Below are 27,075 nucleotides of genomic sequence, written 5' to 3'. Positions count from 1 at the left end.
CATCTCTAGGTATTCAGGTAGATCCATCTAAAATATTAGTCATTCAGAATCTTTCTGTTCCTAAAACTCAAACTAATGTGAGAAGTTTTTTAGGACATGCTGGTTATTATAGGAGATTTATTAAAGATTTCTCTAAAATAGCTTCTCCATTGTTTGTATTGCTTATGAAAAATGCTGAATTCAAGTGGACTAGTTCTTGTCAAAAAGCTTTTGAAGAATTGAAGCATCAGCTGTCTACTGCTCCTATTTTGAGGGGGCCTGACTGGAATCTTCCATTTCACATATCCTCTGATGCTTCAGACAGTGCTATTGGAGCAGTCCTGGGACAAGAGGAAAATCATCTTCCTTATGCTATATACTTTATCAGTAAGAACATGACCTCTGCTGAGCTTAACTATACAGTTACCGAGAAAGAGTTCCTTGCAGTAATCTATGCCATTAATAAATTCAGACACTATATTACTGGTTATCCTACGTTTGTGCACACTGATCATTCAGCTATTAAATACTTAATGAACAAATCTATTACAAATGCTAGAGTTACCAGATGGCTATTACTATTGCAGGAATTTGATATTACAATTATAGATCGGCCTGGTAAAGAAAATGTGGTGGCTGATTTTCTTTCACGGTTAAAAACTGATAATGATATTCCAGTGGATGATAGTTTTCCTGACGAATATTTGTATGCAGTTTCTGCTCATTCTCCATGGTATGCAGATATTGCTAACTACTTGGTTGCAGGAAAACTACCAGCACACCTGTCATATAGGGAAAAGAGAAGAATTGTTCAACAAAGTGCCAGGTATAGCTGGATCAGCGGATGTCTCTTCTATACTGGGCTTGATCAGGAGATTCGAAGATGCATTAGAGAAGATGAAGTGTATGACATACTGAAAGCTTGTCATGATGGCCCTTGTGGAGGCCATTTTGCTGATAAAAGAACAGCGCATAAAATTCTGAGGATGGGTTACTATTGGCCCTCACTATTCAAGGATGCAAAGAAGTATGTAAGGGCTTGTGATAGCTGCCAGAGAATGGGTCAACCCAATCATAGAGACCAAATGCCACTAAACCCCCAGGTAGTTTCTGAACCATTTGAAAGATGGGCCTTGGACTTCATAGGACCCATTAACCCTCCATCCAATCAAAGAACCTATATATTAGTCTGCACAGACTATATGACTAAGTGGGTGGAAGCCAAAGCACTTATTAGAGCCAATGAAGAGGCTGTTTTGTCCTTCTTGTTTGAAGATATTTTCACTAGATTTGGAATCCCCAGAGAGCTAGTTACTGATGGAGGACCTCCATTCAATTCTCATGGTTTTAAATCTACTCTTCACAAATATCATATTCAACATAGAATGACCACACCATACCACCCCTAGGCCAATGGGCAGGTGGAAAGCACAAACAAAGTTTTAGAAGCCATTCTAACTAAAACAGTGAAGGACAACCGAAAGGATTGGTCCCAAAGGCTCCCTGAGGCATTATGGGCTTACAGGACTACTTGGAGAAACACTACCGGTTTTTCTCCCTATGAATTGGTTTATGGTAAAAATGCTATTTTTCCTGTGGAATTTGAAATTAAAACTTTAAAGACTGCCTTAGCTGTTAATCTTGATTTGAATGATGTGCAGACAGCTAGATTGCAGCAACTTTTGGAGTTGGATGAAAAGAGATTGGATGCCATTCACCAAACAAACATGATTCAGCAACAAAGGATGAAATGGCATGACAAAATTATCAAACACAAGCAGTTCCAAAAAGGTAATTGGGCCTTGCTGTATGATTCTCGGTTTGAAAATTTTCAGGGAAAGCTACGTACACGTTGGCTTGGACCGTATGAAATAGAAGATGTCTTTCCAAACAGAACGGTAAGACTTGTAACAATTGATGATGCTAAAACACCTCTACTAGTCAATGGCCATAGGCTTTGTTTATACGAGCGCCCTGTTTCTAAAGAAGATTTCAAGACTGCTTGCATGACTGATATTCATTATCTTTTTCCAGGGGAGTCTTCTGCTCCTCACAGCACTTAATTTTCTGCACTATATTTTTAGTAGTAGATTAGATTTAGCACTAATAATCCCTGTCAAGGATTGGCATGTTACAATTGAATTTTGCAGATTCTGGAAAGGCAATAAGGAGGACAGATTCATCATGAGAAGATCTGAAGCCTTAAATCAAGAAGCTTCCGCCCATCATTTTATCCTCTTCCCTAAAGTAATATCCCTCCATTACTTCTATCATTCCCACCACTCCCGAAATATCTTCCTTCAGTCTGTGTTACCCATCCCTTACTGCTGAAATAAACCCTTATCATTCACAGACCTAAGTCAGTTATCACAATTTTCTGATTTTTCCCGTTGCTGAAACACCCGTTTCAGCAACGTAACACCAATTTTTCCCGTTGCTGAAACACCTGTTTCAGCAACGTAACACCAACTTTTTCCGTTGCTGAAATACCTGTTTCAGCAACATATCATTGATTCTACCCATTGCTGAAACACCTGTTTCAGCAATACATTATCAATTTCCTCCGATTGATGAAACACCTGCTTCAGCAATGTATCGTTCATTTGTCAATTGCTCACACATCAGTCTCAGCAACTTGTTATTATCAGAGCAGCATCTCTCTTTGACGACATATAAGCTTTCTGGTCCTTCACGATCATACTTTAGATCCTTTTGGTGAAAATTATTTGCAATATACCAGAATCAATTACACAGACCCTTCTATGATCATTCAAGGCTATTGCAACCGACACTTCGAATTATTAATTAAAGGTAAAGTATAAGGTATATGGTTTTAATGTAATTCGGTTAAATCATATTAAAAGAGAGGATTTCATTTCATAATGATTGCATATCTCCCCACGTCCAATCATTATTATACCATACGTAGGGGGGGGGAATTCCAAAAATGGAATGATTATTTTGCATGCACCAACCTGCCGCCTGTTATCATATCCATTTTTGCCGTCATTTAGACTACGCAGCCATTGTTGCAACAACTAAGTCTGATCAGGGTCTGAGAATACTGAATTGTGCCTCTGCGGAAAAACTCAGAGCTTTAGCCATGGGAAAGGCGTCCATTAGAAATGAGCCAGGCTCCATAAGTCTTCTACAACTCTTTCCTGAACCATATCAGATCTTCCAACAAGCAGGGTGGACAACATATTTTGAAAGGTTGGGAGATTTTAACGCAGAAGAAGTATTAGAATTCGCACAGAACTTTGAAGGCAATTTCTCAGTGGTCCGAGGGGTTCGCATTTCAGTGACAGAGGATGACATAGTTCAGGTGTCAGGGTTGCCAGCTGAGGGCATTCGCTGGTTTAGCAGGAAGACGGTCGTTCTTAACGCGCAGCAAGACTTTTTGCGCCCGGACGAGCAAGTGGAACCTAGAGGCCGCGGGGTCAGTCTGCATTCACTTCCTCAACCATGGCCATCAGTGGCAGAATTCGTCAAACACTACCTCACATGCAAAGGGCGTTATCAGGTAGTGTACAACCATGACTTTGTTCTGCTGAATCATTTGAGGAATGGAAGATTGGTTAATATCCCTTATTATCTGCTTGGTTGTATTAAAAACATGTCGTATTATTGTAAGCAAGCCAAATCTCCAATGACATCCCTTACCCATCACCGCTTATGCCAGCTGCTAATACAGAGGGGTTTTGCTCAGCAAAATCCCCCTCTGCAGGCCCTACCTGAAATTCCTTTGCAGGCCCCACCTGAAGTCCCTCTGCAAGCCCCACCAGAAATTCCCCAACCACCTGAAGTCCCTTTGCAAACCCCACCCGAAACTCCTCAGCAAGAGAAAACGTCCCAATTGTCTGAAAATCCTCATAAAGAACAACAGGAGGAAACCCTGAATTCTCCCGTCAACCCAACCCCAAGCTCGCCTCAGTTAGCAGAGCTAACACCCTCTACTATTCCTGTCCCTAGTGACGATTCTCCAACACCCCCTTCTTCACCCATTAAGAAAAAAAGGAAAACCCCAGCAGTCACAAGCTCTAGACCACGGACAAGGTCCACATCCAAAATTCCTACCTCTCCGCAAAACCCTGTCCTGAAGAAAAAGCACTCCCGTTCAAGAAAAAGGAAAGGCAGCGATTTTGCTGCCTTCCTACCAAAAAGAAAAAGGACAAAGACTGTTGAGGCAGAATCTAACTCCATTTTCCCTAACCCTGCCACTATTGCATTGAAACCCTTATCCCCATCCCGAACTCCCCAGCCGGCCTCGTCCGAAGACACTGTCACACAAAAATCAGTGCCTCGGGATAATACGACATTGGTTATGGATCAAGGAGTGACTGCTCCACAAGAACCAGTCACTCGCCCAGTGACTGTAACACAAGAACCAGTCACTGAGGAAGAAGAATACACCAAGCAGGTCGATAATGGGAAATGCCCAGTGACTGTTCCACAAGAACCAGTCACTGAGGCAGAAGAATTTACAGAGCAGGTTGTTAGTGAAGAATGCCCAGTGACTGTTCCACAAGAACCAGTCACTGAGGCAGAAGAATTTACAGAGCAGATCAATACTGAAGAATGCCCAGTGACTGTCCCACAAGAACCAGTCACTGAGGCACAGGAACACAACAAGCAAGATGATAGTGGGAAATGCCCAGAAACTGAAATGCCAGAACTAGAGACTTAAATACCAGAACTGGAGATGGAAATACCAGAACTCGAGATTGAAATACCAGAATTGGAGATTGAAACACAGGAATCCATTCCTAACCCGGTGGATGAAACACAAGAACCACCCACTGTGGTACCAGAACTGGAGACCGAAACACAGGAATCCATCCCTAACCCGGTGGATGAAACACAAGAACCACCCACTGTGGTACCAGCATTAGTCACTGAGAAGCAAGAATTCATGACTGGTCCGATAGAGGAAATACAAGCACCACTCACCGTGGTTTCAGAACTAGTTGCTGAGGAACAAGGATTTATTCCTGATAGAGCACGAGGACTATTTACTGTGGTATCAGAACTAGTTACTGGTGAACAAGAATCCATTCCTGGCACGATGGATGAAACACAAGAGGCACCCATTGTGGTGCAACAACCAGCTACCACTGTGCATCAGCAAAATATTCCAGCAGAAACAACTAGCATACAAGGCCCACATACGATGGCATCTCTACTGCAGGAAAATGAGTTCCTGAAGTCTGAAATAGAAGCTTACAAAGCTGAGTTAGCCATGGCTCGAGAGGCTTTTGAAAAAGAACTCAATCTCCATACATTAGCACAAGTAGCCTCAATGCAAAACAGGGAGACATGCATAGAATATATGTGCAAAGAGTGTGGCATCATTTATCAGAATGCAGGCTATAAAGTAGTTGAAATTTCACTCCCTGAGACAATTATGACAGAGGGAACACAAGAGGAATGCCCCACTGCTCCACAAGAGCCAGTAGGACCTCCTATGATGCAAGAAGAAGAAGAAGAAATCGAACAAGAGATATCTCATCCTTTGGGGACTGATGCAGCTATCTCGGCAGAAGAAACACTGCCAGAGCACACCACTATTGATTCAGATATTCCAGCAGAAGAAACATTGCCAGAGCACATGACTATTGATTCAGATATTCCAGCAGAAGAAACATTGCCAGAGCACATGATTATTGATTCAGATATTCCAGCTGAGGAAACATCGCCAGAGCATACTACTATTGATACAGCTGTTTCGGCAGAAGAGACACTGCCTCAGCACACTACTGGTGCAAGTATCCCGACAGAAGAAATAATGCCCCAATGCATTTCCTCTGAGGCAGCCATACAGACAGAGGGAATAGTGCCCAAACCTACTACTTCTGTTAAAAAGACACAGACTTGGCCATGGGACCCATTGGAACAATTCAACAGATGGAAGAAGGAACATGCTGAGAAACAGGATATAGTATTACAACAGCATAAGTTGCAATGGCAAAACTATGTATACACTAACTGGGAGAACTTGGAGCAATTACTGCAAGAGCACAAGGAATATAAGAGGGAAGCTAGACAGTCTAAGGAACGGATAGCCCTGATGTTTTCATTGGTGCGGAAGTTGATGGTTACACGTAAACCTTCTGTAAACTACGCTCTTTTTCTTGCTGAACGACTAGCCTATTTTCAAATTAAATCAATAGCACATGGTAGACCACATGAAGTACTGACTTCAGAAAAGTTTGTTGAGACCTTCAAGGAGGCCCCTGAAAGCGACCAACATCTGCTGTGCGAACTCTACCTTCATAATGAAGCCATGCCTGAAGAAAGAAGAATTAATCTTATTCCAATTGCAGGTGATATACAACTTAGGGCATTTGCTTCATTTTTGTCTAATCAGCTCACTTGGCAGACTGCGTTCAATACAAGCAGTCATAATGAGGAGAATAAACTCCTGTGGATTAGGCCAGAGCCGGTAAGCCCAGCCATGTTTATAGCACAGTACTATGAATTCTTGCGGAAGCCAGGTATGAACGAGCACATAGAGCAATTACAGGCTTCAATCCTTTTTAATTGTCAAGAGCATATTCGAATGAAGGGTCCTGCTGCACTGAAGGCCAATGATCTCTTTTGGCAGCAATCAGATAAGGAAAGACAGGATTATCATCCTTTTAACCCTCTCAATTTTCACACTGCATTGTATAGAGTCCCTAAGTATATTGATTGCATTCAGCATTGTGGAGTCAACTGGATTGGGTATCATTTCCGTTTTCCAATCTTATGGCTGCCTTCAGAAAAATATCAAAATCATTACCTGTTGACTGACGAAGAGGAAGCCTCGGCATGGCAACAGTTGCAGACCAACAGCGGATTCCGAGCTCCTACAGACGCCACTTTCTCCAGCTACTGCCTGAGTAATTTGCATTGCCAGTCCCAGTACTCAGACTCTGATTCAGACGAAGGGGTTGCCTGACGACATGCAACATTTTTAGCTGGGGGGGATGTTAGGACTCCAATATGTACCATTTTTTTATATATTTTGATATCATTTTACTCTCAAAACCATAAGCTCCAATGTCTTTTTCATTCACTATATCCTAAGGTATATGGAAACCTTCTCTTTATTATATGGTTAATCTGTCTTACATATTAATTCCATAATACTCTTATATTTTATCAATTATTGAAGTGCATTGTTGCTAACATAAGTTGAAGATCGCAGATAAAGTTATATGCCTTGATGAGAACGAGCGGCTGTAGCTGAAACAGCTGACTGAGTTGCGGGAACAGCCGACTACGTTGCTGAAACAGCTGGTCCTGTTGCTGAAACAGCTGGTCCCGTTGCTGAAACAGCTGGTCCCGATGCTGAAACAGTTAACTCAGCTGCTGAAACAGCCGACAAAGCACGCAAATTCCGTTATGCGTAATTTGCGATTCTGAAGAACTTTTTGTGGATAATAGCAGCAGGCCGAAGATACGGTTACCTGAATTATTGTAAAGATAGCATGACTGTTGTCTCGGTTGTAACAGTATCTCTTTTTAAAGAAGAACATAATAGTCTTGTTTTGAACAGAATCGAGATATCCGCTCTTGTGTAAAATTGTAAATGATGTCTCCTCTTTAAAAAGAGGAGACATCATCATTAGAGGGGATCGAACTGTAATTTGGAGAACAGTATTGTGTGAGACAGGAGCTAGTCTCCTTTTTGTATGTACCAGTTTCTTGACAGATGAATAAAGACCTGTTTTGAGCATTCTAGTTTAATTCTTTCTCTTGGGGAATCTTGTGAGAAGGAAAGGGCCCGCCTTCCTCACAAGATCCACCCCTTTATTCCTGTAGTTGTTTATTTCTTATGTATTTGCATTGTATTTAGTTCTGTTGCTGAAACACTAGTTACATGGTTTGTGATACTCTGTTTCTTAGCGCTACATGTATTGATTGCACGAGTGGATGATGAGAGCATGTGCTGAAGATCCCTGTACAGAGGGATAGGGTCTTGCTCCATTGATTGCTTTCTTTTACTTGCAGTGTGATTAGAACAGAGAGGCCAAGTGCTGAAGATTCCTGTTCCTGGGAATAGGGTCTTGACCTCTTAAGGTTACTTCTTTTGCAGTGTGATTAGTGCCAGGCAGCAGGTGCTGAAGTTCCCACCAAGGAATAGGGTCCTGTTCCTGCTATAGTTGAATGATTTCTTTTCTTATACATTTAATTCCCTTTGCTGTAACAGAGAAATCGTGTCTGCTATAAGTTAATTGACTTCAGCTTTAATTAAGTAGACTGTGAATTGATAGATTGCTGAATTTAACAATTGTGTGTGACTTTCTTTTACTACAACATTGAACTGCTTTTGAAATTGAGCATATCCAGTGCGCTATTACCTTTGGAATAAAAAGACCTTCTCGGGTTGACAATTTATATGGAGCTCGAATTGTGAAAACAATTAGAGCGGCCAACAGTGACGTCCTTATGAAACCTGACTCTTGCCTCCATAGCATCAGGGTACACTGCTCAGGCTCCTCTGTATAGCTCGACTGAAAGCAAGTGCATCATTGTCTTCAATGTAGCCAAGCCATCAACATACTTTTTCATGATGTCTGCACTGATTGGAAAGTTTGGGATGGTGGCTATGTGCATCAACTCATTGCAGTATGAGTCAAGATCTAGTCAAACCTTTGCCTTTGTCTTCACCTAGGTGAGAGTCCTAATGGATGGGTTTGCATGCGCACACACCATAACATCCATACTCTTGAATACATGTGCATGGGAAGCCTGTGGACTAGTGTTGAGTTGCAGGAGCTCTTCATAGTTCTAGATCTGACTCTAGATACATGCCTTCAGCTTGACTGCTTTGGGCTTCATCGTCTTAGGTAAGTGAAGCAAGGGTTCGTTATATCTCATTTTCCATGTTTGTATGTAATCAAAAACATCATGCATGTTTGAAAAGATGCATGCTCTTCTATCACGTCGTTGATGCCATTTGTTGAGATGGATGACTAACTTTTGCATGGTAGCAAGCTTGGAATACAACGCCCACATAATTGTGCCAAGGGACAATACTTCATCTAGTATTTCCTTCTTCAGTTCAGCTCGAGTGATGCTGTAACCAACTCTCCTCCTTGCTTGGCCATCTGAAGCTCCTTAGGCATTCACTTATTCTCAGCTATCAAAAAGTGAACACTTGAGCTAGTGGCTTTGGCATATGCTCTAGTACCATCGACCAAGGTTGCTGGATGTTTGTGCATGTCATACATGATCAATCATTCTTCAACTTTTGCAGGAGATGTTTGATCATCCGGAGTTGACACTATATGAGTCTGCACAACTATATGTGGAGACTCATCGAATGAAATGTTGTGCATCTCCCCTTCTAGATAACCTTCAAGGGTCTCTATTCCTCCTTGGTCGCTTAAGACTTGCTCATCTTCTAGAAGTGGTGAAGTAGGTAAGTTGACCTCTTGGTGATGAGGCATGAGGTCAATGTCTTGTTCCAATTCCTATTGCTCCATATCTGTATCTAACTATTGAAGTGATTTCTCTATCTCATGAGCGAAGTCTTGTTCTTGTGATGGTTAACCCTATCTGCATGATGCCAGTTGTTCTGATGAGTCCACTACCTGTACGAGCATTGTTTCATCCATTTTCACATGTTGTGCGCCTTGTACCTATTTCTATTGTGCTTCCCTTCCTATTTGCACAGCTCTTGTTCTTTCTGGAGTTGCTCCTTCAACTCATGCAACTCCTTCTTTGTTTCCTCCATTCTCTTCTTGTCTCGCTACCTTTGTGCAGTTCGCATGTCGCGTTGTTGAGTATTTTCCTATATAGCCATAGCTTCTTTCTCCACAAGTGGATATAGTCAAAACTTGCATCTTTTCTCTTCCTCCATGTGATTGACAATCTTCCTCTTGCCGTTTTCAAGCACTGGTATGATTTCCTCTATTGTTGTTGTTGTTGTTGCCTCTGTTTCTCTCCGGGATGCTGCTTCATGTTTGTTCACTAACCACTCCACATTGAAGCTAACCTATTCATTGGGTCTAGAGAAACTATAGAAATATCTCCATAGGTCCTCCTTTGCCCAATGAAATTCGTCGTGGATCCAGGTGAACTGTACTCTCACATAGTGATCTTTCCCAAGACAATGAGGGTCATACGGATTGTAACTCTGGAGGTCGAATGGATACTTCTTCATATGTTCTTCTACGAAATCCACATGTTTGGAACTTCATATCTCATACAACCCTATGCGTAGGGGAAGAGCTAGCCAAGGTTCCTTCTTCTTCTAGTGTTTCCTAGCTGTCAATCCTGCCGAGATGTGATATGATACTTCCTTCATGATGAATACATCCAAGGCAAACTTTGGTAGGACATGCGGAGGCTTATCCGCACTCTACATTCGTATGAAGGTGCTTGGCAATGAGGCATACCAATCAACTATGTCCATCAGTGCCTCCATAGCTGCCTTCGACATGCATGGTGGATTCTGTTTGGATATCATCTTGTAAACTGGGGTGTCAAAATGGTTGGACAAATGTGTGATAACTCCTCTGAAGCTGCATTCGAACAACAACTTAGAATAAGTGTTCATAGCAGTCTCCGTCGGTGACCATGCCCCTTTCAAGCTCAGAAAATCATGTTGGGCACATATTGCATCCAATATGTAGGTGGAAATGTATATCTCTGCTTGGATACTTTGGGTGACTGTCGAGCCCTCAGTACTTGTTCCTTCAACTCATGAGCAAGCATGCAGGACTAGTTACATGGCTTTCCTTCTCTAGCTAGTTGGTCCAGCATGATCACCCAACTTTGTGGGAATGATTATGTGCTTTCTTTGCCATACAGTCGACATGAAAAAATGAACAAGTATTGATACACCTTCTACAATATTTTGTCTTGTAGATCCGGTTGGGTGTCATCCTGAATCTAGCCGACTCCTTCACCCAATTCTTCAGAAGGTCTATGAAGTTGGCATTGCTACTAGGTATGCTAAAAGGAGTCTTCATGATGACCAGGAGCTCTGACATCTAATACATCTCATTATAATCATGTGTGCTCAAGGTTTCAATCTTCATCACACTGACAATACTCAATTTCATTTTCTCGGGATCTGTGTGCAATATGATCCAATGTATCATGTCTACACATGGCAACGCGAGGTATCTGCATGAAATCCAGTACAATATGGACTTGTGAATGTTCACATACAAATGGAAGTCTTTGATGTCTTCCATAACTGTGCCTGCAAATGCACCATTGACCTCCTACCATTTCAGCTTGTTGTCCTTGTCTAGAAACAACTTGGTATCTTCATAGATCGGTAGACATGTAGACAGTCGCTCAACTTCTTCTCCAGTGGAAATTTTATCAGTTTCCTTTGATCCTGGTCTCTTGCAATCCATTGATCCTGTACTGATAAGAGGGGGATGAACACCTAAAATATCTAGGGACAAATCAACGTGCATGGCAAGAAATATGTTAGCGAAAACCAAAGCAAATTTTGGGAACAACATAACACATACCTGGGGAAAGACTGGCAAGGATAATGTAATTTCTTCTGGAAGGTTAGGTGACTAGCTGCGAGAACTACACAAAATGAATTATGGGTTGTCTAAGACGCATGACAGGCTGCTAGACTTGCGCAATGCACAATCCAGGCTAACTACTGACTGCTGGAATTGTGCAATGTGTAATTCTAGTTGGAAATGACTGTAGGCTCAATAACTACATTGTGCAATTTTTTGGGCCAACAGTCACTGTACCTCAGGACTGTGTCAAGCAGGCTTGGGAGATAGAGGCTTGGCTGAAATGTGCATATATGGAGAGGAAGACAAAGCCTTCCTTCATCGGATTACACAATGCTATCTTGGTGAGGTAGAGTCCGGGGTAAGGCTGCCCAGACCCACCAATCAGAAACTGAAAGAAAATGTGAAAGTGAATGCATGGTGATACTGGGTGAAAGAATAAATGATTGATCATGCATGAAAACATTGGACGAAATATTCAAAAAATAGAACAACATGCATCTGGGTGAAGCGAGTCACCGAATCGGTGACCGTTTGTGCAAAACAGTTTGATGCATGTGACAACAGTGAGATGGAAGTGAAAACTGAGACAGTGTTATTACAAGCTAGTATGTATGTAAATGACAACAAGCATTCAAAGAAATCAAGAAAACAACACTCACAGAAGATAAAATAAAAAGAGCGACAAAAATGCTGAAAAAGATAAGTTGAGACCACTTACCCGTGAATAGTTGAGCCGGATGTGTCGAAGAGTTCTAGATGTTTGGTGTGGAGCCTGATTATCTTCTGTATTCAAAGGTTTCAACCGAATGTATACCCCAGGAAGAATATACACCCCTCCATGCGAGGGGTTGCGGGGAGACTTGTCCCCCCCATGGGGGTCCAAGGGAGGAAATTCCCCCCAACTGGGGCATTCGGGGGTAGCGCCCCCGAAGCTACAAATAGATGTAAAATTTCCTTTTAAAAGTCTAGTAATTTCTAGTGAATCTAGGCCATTCATTAGGCAGATGATCTCACGGTATAATCTATGTTTAATTTAGGGTTTTTTTCCCTAAAAGGCAACCCCTCACTATATATGAGGGAGTTATATTGCGTCTATGTATATCTGTATTCTGAGTGAGGAAGAGAGAGGAGATTGACAGTGAAGAGGGTGTTATAGCGGATCTACTATAGGTTGTATCTCTTTAGTTTGCTGGCTAATATAATAAAAGAAGGACGGGTTGTTTCTCCGTGGACGTAGCCCAAACTGGGTGAACCACGTATATCTGTGTCTCTCTTGTTTTATGCGCTTTCTGTGTTTATATTTTGGAAATATTTTATGTGTTCCATTTCTTTGTACTATATAATTTTCTAACACTGGATGTGATGTGGGATGTCATAGCTCCAAGATCGATATGAATGAATGAGCTCTGAAGTGCCGCATAAATAATTTTGAAGCTCAAGATGCGCATGTCACAAATCTAGGAAATCGTGACACTTAGAGGAAATATTCTAAAACAATTCTTTGCCATACAGTTGACATGAAAAGATCAACAAGTATTGATACACATTCTACAGTATTTTGTCTTGTAGATCCGGTTCGGTGTCATCCTGAATCTAGCTGACTCCTTCACCCAGTTCTTGAGAAGGTCTATGTAGTTGGCATTGCTGCTAGGTATGCTAATGGGAGTCTTCATGATGACCACGGGCTCCAACATCTAATACATCTCATCATAATGATGTGTGCTAAAGGTTTAAATCTTCATCCCACTGACACTACTCAATTTCATTTTCTCGAGATCTATGTGCGATACGATCTAGTGTATCATGTCTACACATGGGAATGTGAGGTATCTGCATGAAATCCGGTACAAGATGGACTTGTGAATGTTCACATAAAACTGGAAGTCTTCGATTTCTTCCCCAAATGTTCCTGCAAATTGACCTCCTGCCATTTTATCTTGTTGTCCTTGTCTAGAAACAACTTGGTATCTTCATAGACTGGTAGACATGTAGACAGTCGCTCAACTTCTTCTCCAATGGAAATTTTATCAGTGTCCTTTGATCCTAGTCTCTTGGATTCCATTGATCCTGTACTGATAACAGGTGGATGAACACCTAAAATATCTAGAGACAAAGCAACATGCATGGCAAGAAATATGTTGGCGAAAACCAAAGCAAATTCGGGGAACAACATAACACATACCTGGGGAACGACTGGCAAGGATAACATAATTTCTTCTGGAAGGTTGGGTGACTAGCTGCCAGAACTATAGAAAAGGAATTATGGGTTGTCTAGGAGGCATGACAGGCTACTAGACTTGGGCAATGCACAATCCAGGCTAAATACTGACTGTTGGAATTGTGCAATTCGCAATTCTAGTTGGAAATGACTATAGGCTAAGTAACTGCATTGTGCAATTTTCTGGGCCAACAGTCACTATACCTCAGGATTGCATCAAGCAGGCTTGGTAGATAGAGGCTTGGCTGAAATGTGCATTTCTAGAGAGGAAGACAAAGCCTTCCTTCACCAGATTACGTAATGCCATCTTGGTGAGGTAGAGTCCGGGGCAAGGCTGCCCAGGTCCACCGATCAGAAACTAAAAGCAAATGTGAAAGTGAATGCATGGCAATACTGAGTGAAAGCATACATTATTGATCATGCATACGAACATTGGAGGAAATATTCAAAAAATGGAACAACATGCATGTGGGTGAAGTGGGTCATTGAATCGGTGACCATTTGTGCAAAACATTTTGATTCATGTGACAACAGTGAGATGGAAACGAACACTGAGACAGTGTTATTACAATCTAGTACTATGTAAATAACAACAAGCATTCAAAGAAATCAAGAAAACAACACTCACAGAAGATAAAACAAAAAGAGCGACAGAACTGCTGAAAAAGATAAGTTGAGACCACTTACCCGTGAATAGCTAAGCTGGATGTGTATAAGAGTTCTGGATGTTAGGTGTGGAGCTTGATTATCTTCTGTATTCAAAGGTTTCAACCAAATGTATACCCTAGGAAGACTGTACACCCCTCCACGTGGTGGGTTGCGGGGGGGACATGTCCCCCCCACGGGGGTCCGTGCGGGAAAATCCCCCTCGGCTGGGGTGTTCACAGGCCAGCGGTCCCCCGACAGGGGTTCAGGGGCAGCGCCCCCAAATCTAAAAATAGATGAAAAATTGTCTTGTAAAAGTCTAGTAATATCTATTCAATCTGTGTCGTTCATTAGGAAAATGATCTGACGGTAGAAGTTATGTTTAATTTGGGGTTTTTTGGCCTAGAAGGCAAACCATCAATATATATGAGGGAATTGTATTGCGTTTATGTATATATGTATTCTAAGTCAGGAAGAGAGAGGAGACTGAGAGCGAAGAGGGTGTTATAGCAGATCTACTGTAGGCTGTATCTCTTCAGTTTTCTGGATAATATAATAAAAGAAGGACTGTTTGTTATATATGTCTCTCTATTGTTTTATGCGTTTTCTCTATTTATATTTCTGAAATATTTTATGCATTCCATTGCTCTGTAATATATAATTTTCTAACACTAGATGTGATGTGGGATTTCATAGCTCCGAGATCGATAGGAATGAATGAGCTCTGAAGTACTGCATAAATAATTTTGAAGCTCAAGATGTGCATGCCACAAATCTAGGAAATAGTGACACTTGGAGGAAAGATTCTAAAACGATCTAGCATATAACCTCTAGCTCTAAAAATAGGTCCCTGAATCATGGGATATCTTTTGCATGTTTCTTTTTTCTATTCCAGGAAAAAGAAATTCATGCATGTAAGTCAACTTTCCTTGGTCCCAAGTGGAACTGGGCAATCCAACTGCACATGCAAGAGGTTGCTCAACTGCTTGGAGAAAATGCACATTTCTGTATGAGATTTGGGCTGGCTAGCTAGAGGATTTGCCCAATTTCTAGGTAAAGCAACTGACTGCTTCCTAGGATTGCGCAAATTCTCAGTTGGGCAGCCCTATTGGGAAAATTTCACAATTTTCAATGTGAGAGTTGACTAGCAGATTTGTGAATTCTGGAGCCCAGTAGGCTGCTAAATAGAACTGTGCAATTTTTGGAGGGAAGGCTAGTTGCCCTCCAGAATTTCTCAATTTCACGAGGGAGCTACTCAGCCTACAGTTGGACCAAGTCTAGATGAATAGCCTGTGAGGAGAGTGCATCATGCTTTTATAGAGAGGTTATCTTTCTGCAAGAAAATCACTAAAACTTGTGTACTTGATGAAGCAAGACATGCTGCTACGAAAGGTTTGTTGGGAGGCTCAAAAACAAAGCTAAGGAAAAAATTTGGAGGGTGGTTGTAGCTGCTAGAACACTTGGAGACACATTGGTAGAACTCCAACTCTTTGAGTCGACCTTGCTCGTGAAAGGCAAGTCTAACACCACTGGAGGTAATGTTCAGTCCTCAACTCTTCTTGGATTCTATACTAGCTTGATTGTAAGATGTAGCATCTTCCAAGCTCTTGGTCGATTGACACACATTCCAAGCCAAGGCGACACAGTTGTTTTGATTGGGGTTGAGGGGTATATTCATGCACAAGAAGTATAGTTGTCATAGTATTAGTTTTATCTCTGGTGTTGCTTCGTTGCCAGTAGGCCTGAATAGTACCCCGGTAGGGTCTGATAGGAACACAAGCATGGCTCGGCTACCAGCGAGCCTGGTCAGTACCCCAGCAGATTTACTTGCATCACCTCTCTGCGTAGGAAGCGTTTCTCTTCTTTTGCCTTATACATTTTTCATTTTGAATTTTTTCACTATTCATTTTTTCATAATTGTGCATAGAATTTATTCATTTTAGAGGTGGAATAGGGATCCTGACTTAGTGAGAGCAGAAGAGGTTGTTCCTGTAGAGAAGTAGTTTGTTATAACTCTGAAGTACCTGTTAAGGTTTTCCCCCTCACCTTACTTTACTTGACTGAGCTAACAAGGGTTAACCCAAAAACAACCGACTAGAGTAGGTGACACTAGTTAGCATGCAAGAGTTGTGTTTTCACCAAGGTTCACTTCGAACAGTACATATTTTCTATTGACGTATCATGGACTAAAAGTAACAAGTTCTTCAAACAGAGACAAGATGACATATAACCAAGTAGTAATAGTTGTACAAGGCCTCTTGGACTTTAACTAGCTTGTTTAAGGAGTCATACACAGTCTCATGAGAAACTAACCTATGAACAAAAATAAAAGAGCAAACAAACAACAAAGCAAAGAAGTAGAACTAAAACCAAAAGCAAAGCAAATAAACAAACAAACAAGAAGAAAAAAAACAAACAAAGCAAGTAAGCAAACAAGCATGTGAGCAAACAAGATGAAAGAAAACACTACTACTACTGCTAAGCTAACGGTGCATAAGCCTTATCATGTGAAGTGATATTTCCAATGTATCTACCAGCACATTGGTTGACCCATGTTGGTGAAGGCTTGGTCAGCCAACAACATAGTTGTGTGAACCAACAAACATGAAAGATATAACAATGAAGAAAAACACACTTCATGCTTCAAAGTGCGCAGAGGACATAAGTGAGTTAAAGTATATGATCAGTAGTCTGTGGACATATCATGGTGTTGTGCGACACTACGTGTAGTTGTGAAGCATATGCACATTCTTGACTGTGACATGCAAGCAAACGAAAGAAATAAAGACAACTTGCATCATGCACGTGTGCTTGCAATGTAATATTCCTCTAATGCATGAGCAATAGGATAGTGTAGTTCGAGTGGAGGAAGCATGAACAATGTGTGATATTGATCTCTAATGCATAAAGATGAGTTATGAGGAGCCTCAGGTGATTGAACAATTTCCCGATCGAAAGTGAAAACAACTTCTGGAGAGCGAGGGCCTGACATAACCATCAACTTGGGCTAAAGTGCCTCGACAGTCTAAGGTGTTTCAGCTTCATCTTCAGATAGATCATCATAGAATGGTGTCTTCAAAAAATCAATTGCGAAAGAATCATGGTCGTGATTGAAAATGGGAGTAAATGGTTCATGATATCCATGATAAAAAAAAATCAATGATTTCACTGGCATCCTCATGATCTGATGAATAAAATGGAGGGGTGGATGAAAGGAAAACAAATTCATCCTCTGTGTTTCCGGAAAAGATGAAAGATCAAGTGGATTTTCAATGAATAACTTATCCTCTCCGTCATCAGATGATGGACTGGCATCCAGTGTGTCCTCCGAGTGATCAACAATGGGTGCATCAGTAAATGAAGATACACATATAAACTCATGGATGAAAGGTTTATCAAAGATGTTAGGAAGGAACGGAGGGGGCTCAGACAAAAGGGAGTAATCCTTCACCGAGTGTTGATTCTAAAGCTCCCGCTCATACTCGTCATGACTGATAGCACATGTTGGTTGTGTAGCACCAACTCTGTCAGTGGCCAGATCCTCATTTGGAACAAGTGCAGAGTCCAGAATAGAAGAACACGAGACAATATCATCTAGAGGATTAACCAAGTACGAAGACGGAGGTTGTGGAACAAAATTCATATGGCAACTTGATGGACGCACAACCAAATCTACACGAAAATTAAGCAAAGTGATGTTGGGAGGATTTGACAGCTGAACTGGTCTGTGAACATGATCCTCAACATCACTCTGCAGTTGTGGAGATGTTTGATGAGGGGATGGCAGAAAATCACTTGTGACAGTGACCATCTCCGTATGAGATTGTGCAGCTCCATCACTAAAGAATGCTGAGCGAGGCTTGATTTCAATAATCTTCTTGGTACTAGGATATTTCTTAACAAAATACTCGAATCAGTCCCAAAGATAGAAAATTTTCATCTGGTTATTCGAAGCTTGATCGGCAAGTCACGAAAGCATTGCCAAAAAATCCATATTCGATTCATCTTGAGCGTTCCACTGTTGTAATAGTTTTTGGTCAAGATGTTCTGGATCAAAATGATGGAAAGTGTCTTCAATGAGATCACAAAAGTGCTCAAGTGAGTGTGCGCTACCAGCTAGTAGGTTGCACAGCCACGGATGTCGAGATTCATGAAGTGTGTATGCAAGCAACAAATTGGCCTATTCGTTAGAACATCAGTATTCTGCATGAAGCATGGAGAGAAAGTCATGTAAGAACTTAGACCAGGCCACTTTTCCTTAACCATCATACATGTAAGTGGACAATAGATCGAAAAACTCCCTCGTGATGGTGACATCTTCAGTATTCAAAACAAATTGAGGGAGGAGAGTGCAAGAATCCATGATAGATGTGAAAAGGTTCAAAATAGGATGAGAGGACACAGCTTGTCATCTGGTTGTCCTTCTAATGCCAGAAATTTTGACGGTGCTAGTCCTACCAACATGTCAGTGGATCTCCCTAGTAAGAAGTCCCAATTAGACCTCATACCATTTGGTGTAGGAGTCTCAATAGTGGGTTGTAGGGTAATGCCGTGATCGCAATTTTACATAGAGGCAAGTAAGACAAATCTATTGGTAGGAAGGGTGTGACGGTTGCAGTGAGCCAAGGAAGTTTCCTGAGAGGTTCTAACACATAGGGGTTGAGATGAGTGCGCCCCTTGGAAACCTAGGATAACACAGAGTTAAGAAGGGAGCACACGAGCAAAGATGCATCACAACATGGAAGGCAAGTTAGCTAGTAGTCCAAAGTGATGGTTAAACCAACAACACATTTTAGAAAGATTCATACAGACATACACAGATAGCTATACAAGCATGCATAATCAAATAGATACATATATCATTTAGAGTAAACTAGATAGTTGAAATACAATACAACATATGCATGAAACGTGATGAATCTTCTTATATAAATAAGTGTAGGTTCAAGTGATACAATACATCCATGTCCAACCACTAGTTCTGATAGCGGAATGTTATAGCCACAACCTCCTGCTCCTCTAAAGAGATGTACTAAATCTGTGCAGTGGAGAAGTCAAGGCTCATTACAATATTGTCGAAGCTCTCTCCAATATAGTCTTATAGGAAGCTTAGCTAACTAAAAGCCTTTACAATGAGTAATGAGGGACTATTTATAGAAAAGGGTGGTGTGACCCTTGACATTCCCCTTTCTGACAATTCATCTACATTCATGACTCTTCATATACTCTATGAATGTTACATCCAACTATCTACACTTGACTTACAGTTGACATGGTGTTACATTACAATTAACATGTACCCATGTGAGACAAAATGGCTTGAGCAAGCGATGCTAGACATCACTGAGACTCGGACAGCCATGGAACAACAACTATTCAACATCTTCCTTGTGGTTGATAGAAGCTAACTAATGCCAAGATCGGTATTCTGTGATGGTGTCTATGTGTACCAAGGTGACATCCTTCTGAAACCTAAATCTTTCCTCCACAGCATCTGGGTACACTGCTCGGGCTCCTCTGTCCAACTCATCTAAAAGCAGGTGCATCATTGTCTTCAAGGCAGCCGGACCAAAAACATAATTTTGCATGATGTCTACACTGATTGGAAAGATTGGGTTGGTCGCTATGGGCATCAACTCGTCGAATTATGATTCAAGCTCTAGTCGGACTTCTGCCTTTGTCTTCGCCTGGGTGAGTTTACCAATGGATGGGATCGCATGTGCGTGCACCACAACATCCATACTCTTGAATACACATGCATGGGAAGTGTATAGACTAGTGATGAGTTGCGAGAGCTCTTCATAGTTCTGGATATGACTCCGAATATGTGCCTTCAGTTTCGTTTCTCTGGGCTTCATCATCTTAGGCAAGTGATCTGAAATGGGGCACCTAAAGGCTTCTTGTTAGCTTACAAGAACTTCTCCCACTATGAAGCTTATATATTCCCAAGATCTATTCTTATGATTGATAATTTGCGGAATTAAGTACTTGAAATAGGTGTATGCTTGTGTTTGTTTTTAAATTGTTCAAGTTAATTATGTACATTTTCTTATGCTCAAATAAAACTCACTATAGTAAACAATGCAACAAATAAGAATCATATACATAATAGCAAGATGTAGCAAATAAGAAAACCACATAGACAAGAAGTTTAATATGGAGTTCACCTAGATATCTTGGGCTACGTCTCCTTGAGCTCTAATCAACTCGATTAGGCTCTTTGGGATTATCACTTCAATTCTTTTACAACTTCCACACTCAACTCCATTGGTTTACAAGTGAACCTATGGGCTTAGAACGCCATCTTATCCTACTGGTTGTCCATACTCTACAAACAAATCTAGGCTTCTCTGGACTAGATTCCTTCAATCAGCGCTTCAGGCTATCTTGAGCTCCTGGCTTGCACAAACTCCCTCAAAATTATTTTACTATCTCTAGAATTCCTTCTTCTATCTTCAGCACACATCAGACACTAGCAACAGCTTGATCAGGTTATCTCTTTATTGTTCTACAAATTCACTACAGCATCATGTCTCTTAGAAGTCCACTTTGATCTCTCTAGCTCAGAGGCTCTAACTCCAACCATTGGTGGTTATGCCTCTATCAATCCCCCAACCTCCGGTCGCTCTTTTTGTCAAGAACTTTGGCTCTTTGGCTCTCGGGTACTCTATTTGGCTCTGATCAACTCCTACGCTACACCGAGCCTTCATCACTCCGCAGACCACCTCTACACATCACTCAACATTCTATTGCTCTTCCTGAGTATTCACTAAGAATCCCTGGGCTTTTTGACCTTCTCGGAGCTCCCTCTGAGCCTTCCCCCATCGAATCCCTATCAATTTTGTTCTTTGTGCCTTTGTAACACTTCAACTATAGTTGCCTAATGCATGGAAGCCCGATTGTTTTCTTATATGAAGAAGTTTACAATTGGAATGGAGTCAACAGGCACGAGAACCCGATCATTAGCCTTCCTCCTGCAATCATCCCGAATTCCAACACATCATGGCAATACACAGGAAAACTGATGAAAACTCATCATGGGGCACTTTGCCAGAACTTAAATAATATGGAATCGCCCCTATAATATTTTTGGGTTTGGGCTCTAATCGCATATTGCAATCCCACCATTGATATGCCTTCAATCTGACGATTCGTATCCAACCTAAAACGTCAAGTAGTCCACTCGATCTCCATTGTTGATCCACGATCTCCCATCCAACGGCTGACAACCATTTCAAGTGGCCTACGTGGATGGAGATTACCCACCTGAAAAAGAAGTTTTCTCTCTCATACGGTGTGCTACGTGTCGACCAGTGTATGGGATTGGGCAGAGCCTCTCCAATTCCACTTACTACCTAAAGTCCACCCGAAATATTGTTTACCACAGAACTAAAATTATATAAAATCGTATTTATAAACCTTTTAGGTCCGCCATTCTATCGCAATATCATAATATCACATTGTATGTGGCCAAACATCAATACACGGGGAAATACAAAGAAATCCGCAAAAACCAGACATCAAATATATTTAAATTGCATCCATAATCCCTATCGAGTCTAGCCTTTATCACATGTCGCATACCCAAATGGCCCCTTTGTATTGTGCGATCCAATTGTTGATCCAATCACAATTGTTGATCCCTTTTATTCATTCGACGGTTATAAGCTCTCGTCACAATCGGCCCATCTCTTTATTCATAGGTCACATGTGCATTGGCCTTTGTACTGTTTTCGATGTGATTCACCAATCGCCAATCGACGTTATCACATATCGCACACTCACATGGTCGCAAATCACAACGCTATGGGTCATGGTCCTCAACCTTCTTCGATTTTCGATCAGCGATCATATTCTGACAGTTGATTTGGGCACCCGATCAAATGGTCCACATGAAATCGCTGATTTCTTATCACAAAACCTTTATTCCTTGACTAAGTCTTCCCCTTTGGATAATTGCAATGCGATATATCCATTTCTCTAATATAATACATATTTTCGATCCAATGAAAGGTTGCCGATGTGATAATATTTAATGGACTTCCGTTAAAACATATTTACCATTAAGTCCACTTTAATGAGAAAAGTCCTCCTTTTCAAAGGATATTGGGAAAATTTCTTTTTCCAATAAGTCCTTCATCTAGAGTCAATTTTAGCCCATCCAAATTGCATTAGATTTGGAATGAAGAGATCTATGCAATGAGACTATTCCCAAGAACATCCCTTCACTTTCATTTTCCTCTGTGAGGAATATTTTAGACTTGGAAGTCTATTACTAGATCCATTTTGGATCACATCTTGCCACTAAAAATATTTTGGACTCCAAAAGTCTTATGTACTAATCTGAACAGTAAATGAGAGTACCTCACCCTCTTCTTTAAACCTCCATACACTTGCCTTGCATAATGTCTCTGTACCAAAGCCTTTGAACACTCCCTTCCTGGATGTGCTTGTCCTCTTGGGATGAAATTTCTTCCTCCTTGACTTCCTGTAGAACTCCTGTTGAGAAGGTCACAAAAGGTAGTTTGAACTTCTCTGCCCTGATCATTGATCCAAGGTGGCTCAAACCAACGTGATGTTACATCTGCTTCACAAAATTTTCATTTGTACCTATTTGACATATTGTCAACAACAACTGTTAACAACAATAGGATTACAGACAACAATTGAATGGCCTAAACTCCTGCTTCAACAAAAGAAAAATATTTCACATCTTGTGAACACCTCCATGTCTTTTACATCTGCATACAAATGATTGACTAGATAACAAGCCAACAAAACATGCCTTTAAAACAACTGACCCTTCAACTCAAGCATGTAGAAAAAGAATTCTAAAGTTCTTTTTCAAAGATGAAACACATATTATCATCTCCATCTTTGAGACCAAATCAACTTTTCCAAAGTCAATATTGCATGCATGTTTACAACAAAGTAATCAACCCTTCAAGTTAATCACAGATACACCTTCAAATACAAGGAAATCATCAACATCCCTGTGTTCATGCATATCATGCTTATGCATGCATTTCATCCTTCAACTTTTGCTTAAGCACACTGTACTTTCGAAGCTAAAAAGAATATAATGTTTCAACAATAAAGTGAGTCTCCTACTCAACTTTTCCATTCACCTTCTTGGTAAAACCATGCAACTTGCATTCCATTAACAAAGAAATGTAAATAGATGCACTATATCAATAGACATGCAATCTTAATTGAATAATAATTCTAACCATTTCTTACCAATCCATTTCAAAGGTCCTTCCTTTGTTTGCACATCAGCATCAACATGTGAATCATCCTAAAACACATCAATCATGGAATCTTCCTTTCCATTTCTGCCATTTTCTCTTTCCGCCTTCTTCAACTTTTGTGGATGCATTTTTGGATTAAGAGTACAACATTTTGAATCAATATGTCCGTGCTTATTGTTGGAGAGGTAAATCCCCTCTACGGATAGAGGCGATCCCTACTAGCCCAGTGGGTTTCTAGCAACAATCACACAATGCTGCCACGCATGTTCCTAGTTACAATTAAACAAGAAGTAAAGAGCACCTACTTGGATTCCTGCGCTGTCGTTTGTCGAAGGGATGTTGCCTTCGTTCCTTCGCTTCGGCTGGTCACAGTCCTCCGCGATCCCCGCGAACAAACACCTGCACACACGAAGAAAGAGCAAACGCAAGCGTGAAATCTAGTAAAGTAACCATATGCCAGTCAGAAAAGACATAATTCACGTTTACCCATTGCGTAGACAAACGAGAATGGAACAATAATAGCAGTCATCTATTATTAATCAGAATAGAGAAGAGTACAACCAAATGTTCTGACGTCGATAACCTTCTCAGGAGGGGTCAGTTAGCATGTATCTCAAGCATTCACCTTTGAGGATGGTTCTCCCAAGACAAATAACTCTCCCTCTCTCACACAAATGTCACAAACAACCTTCCCCAAGCAATCAATCACTTCCACACCTAGCACACCAAACCTATAGCAGCAATCTGAGCACTACAAGCTCTGTACAATCCAAGCTATTCAAAGCTAAGTCTAACTAGTTCCAACTAGCTGCTCATGGTAATGGTGAGAGTTTATATAGGAGAAGGAGTCTCCTAAAAAGGTGGAAGGATGAGCTTATCTTCAAGGGGAGTTGTTGGAAAGAGTCGAACAGACATGCCATAGAAGGGAGTCGACATTCACAAAGCTAACAACCAAGCCTGGAGTGATCTGGAAGGCTGGCTGTTTGAACAAATTCGCCTAAACTGGATCAGCGCGGATTATAGGGAAACTGCCGCGCTGTCAGCGCATATCAATAACTGAAGAGGTCATGTCAGCGCGGAAGAACACGGGAAAGGCGCGCTGTGGGCCATCGCGGAAAAGTGATGTTCTTCCGCGATGGCAGCGCACAGAATACACTGGGAAGCGCCTGTCATCGCGGTTATTTTAGGAACAGACGCGCTGATGAATGAAACTTTGGAAAAATGGGTTTTTGAGCCAGTTCAGGGATCAAACACTTTGTGATTGTGAGTTCTGGGCACAGCAGGGTGACTGACAGGAAGGCAGTGATAAATTACTGTGTAACAGATGCCCCCTAAAGCATGAAGACCGAGAGAGTGGGAGGGGTGAAATGCTTTACGACACACGCCGAACTGGAACACCACTGAGAAGTACCGAAAATCTCTGACAATCAAGTACATGCAGTCTAGGCATGGGCGCAGCCATCCAAAAGACATGCGAAAATGGTCTATGGTATGGACGCAGCCACCCAGTCAAAGAGACCAAAAACTGATAAGGTATGGTCGCAGCCATCCATAAAGACTCAGGTATGGGCGCAGCCATCCATCAATGAGTCATGTAATGATTATCCACAAAATCGCAGCCTGGACCATAATGAGCAAGGATCCAGGGTCTTGCGCTCCATCTCGACCCGAACAGAGTACAAGTCCAAGCATGTGAATACATGGGTTGAAGTCGAACATGCATGAACATCATCTGATTACCAGTCAATGATGAAAACTGTTAATAGACGCGAGAGGTACCACTAATAATGACAATGGCCCTCAAGGTACTATAGGTACAATCCGTGACGTGTGAATCAATGAGTTGGTGTCGAACACTCACGGAATCATTCGATCGAAGGCCAATGATGTAAACCTTGCGTCGAACACGAAGAACCTGCCATTGAGGCATGCAGGCTCCAAGGCACCTGAAAGGAGTCTCTGAGTCACTTTCTCGGATAATGAGTTGGAGTCGACAAGAAAGGTCTTTGATCGAAGGTGGGCCATGATGATGCCCACATCCTCGACACGAGACAGAGGTATAATAATTTTGTGATGAGATAGCGAACAAGGTTGCACAGTGGCAGAGGACAACTTCTCTTGAACACATAACGGCACTGTGACGGGTTTGGCAGTACTTGACATCAAACGAGCAGCGGGTAAAAATAACGACGGCCATGAGCAGATGAGAGGTCAAAATAGGATATCCCAAACCCATGGAGGCTAGTGAAAATGAGATGAGATGACCCCACCCAGACACGAAACAGCGGAGTGCCATGTTCAAGAGCGACGTACTGCCGAGACGACTGTGATCATAGTTCCATTTTCCCCACCTTTGCAGGCAGGTACCCCGATTATTTTTGGATGGCAAGCTTGACGGGGATAACATATGCTTGGTGTGTGTCATGTCGACGATATCCGATGTCATAGAGTGTTTAACGAGCCTGAAAAAGGGAGAACTCGGCTTCTTTTCTTGTTTCGAGAGTCTGAAAAGAATGCGGAAAAGGAGACTCCAGGGGGGTCCTTTTTCGTACAGTTGTGTCTCTCAAGCCCGAAAAAGTATAAAACTATGCTCGAAAGAACCGCCCGGCCATTACGACCGAGGAGTACTTTTCGTAAGTAGTGCCTTCGACCCGAAAAAGTAAAAAAGTGGTCGAAAACACGTCGTTTTAGAGCCGATATCGAGCGCGAAACGACAAACGCCCAGCAATCTCTTTGGTTCAACGGTCGGAAAAGAGCTTAAACGACCGCCTTTCATTCCTTTTAACGAGCTGAAAGGAAGCTCGGCTATCTTCTCTTGTTTTAACGTCGGAAAAGAGATTAGAGACGACACTTTGGGGATCACATGAATGGCGGACCGGCATAACCAAGCTGCTGTACTTGTACCTGCACAAGGGCACTACCCGCATAAATCCATTCGACATGTGTAAAAAAATAAGCCATTAACAAAGTCAGGGCTAGAATTATGGTTAAAAATGGTAAAAACCCAAAAAATATGACAATTTAAGAGTTTTTACTATAAATAGGGGGAGTAATAAGTCATTTTTAGCATTTTACTATTCTGGAACGTGAAGGACGTGGAGGAGCCAAAAAGTTGACGGAGCGATTTCCAGCCCGTACGGAGACCATTTTCAGATCCGCTTCTTCCAGGTAGGTTCTCATTCCCTTGCCCTGCATTCTGGTGCATTTCAGTAGGTTTTTAACAGTTGAATTGGCCCAATTGGGCATTTTTTATTTGCATGGGTGCGCCCTCGGTCAGCGCGGATATCACCCACGGGGTCGCGCTGACCGAAAAAGAACAAACGTGGCCAACTTCGGGTCAGCGCGGAAAAGCCGTGTTCTTCCGCGCTGACCTCGAATTTTTTACAAAGAGCTGCCATTGTCAGCGCGGCTGTTTCTAAAACAGCCGCGCTGGCGCGGAAAAATTTTTGTTTTTGAGAATTGAACGTGAATTTTTTCATGGAAGCACTTCTAATTT

Source organism: Pinus tabuliformis, chromosome 1_1, assembly GCF_031772625.1.
Source record: "Pinus tabuliformis cultivar Carrire ecotype Pingquan chromosome 1_1, CPIR1, whole genome shotgun sequence".
NCBI lineage: Eukaryota > Viridiplantae > Streptophyta > Pinopsida > Pinales > Pinaceae > Pinus > Pinus tabuliformis.
Note: the sequence above shows the minus strand (reverse complement) of the source record.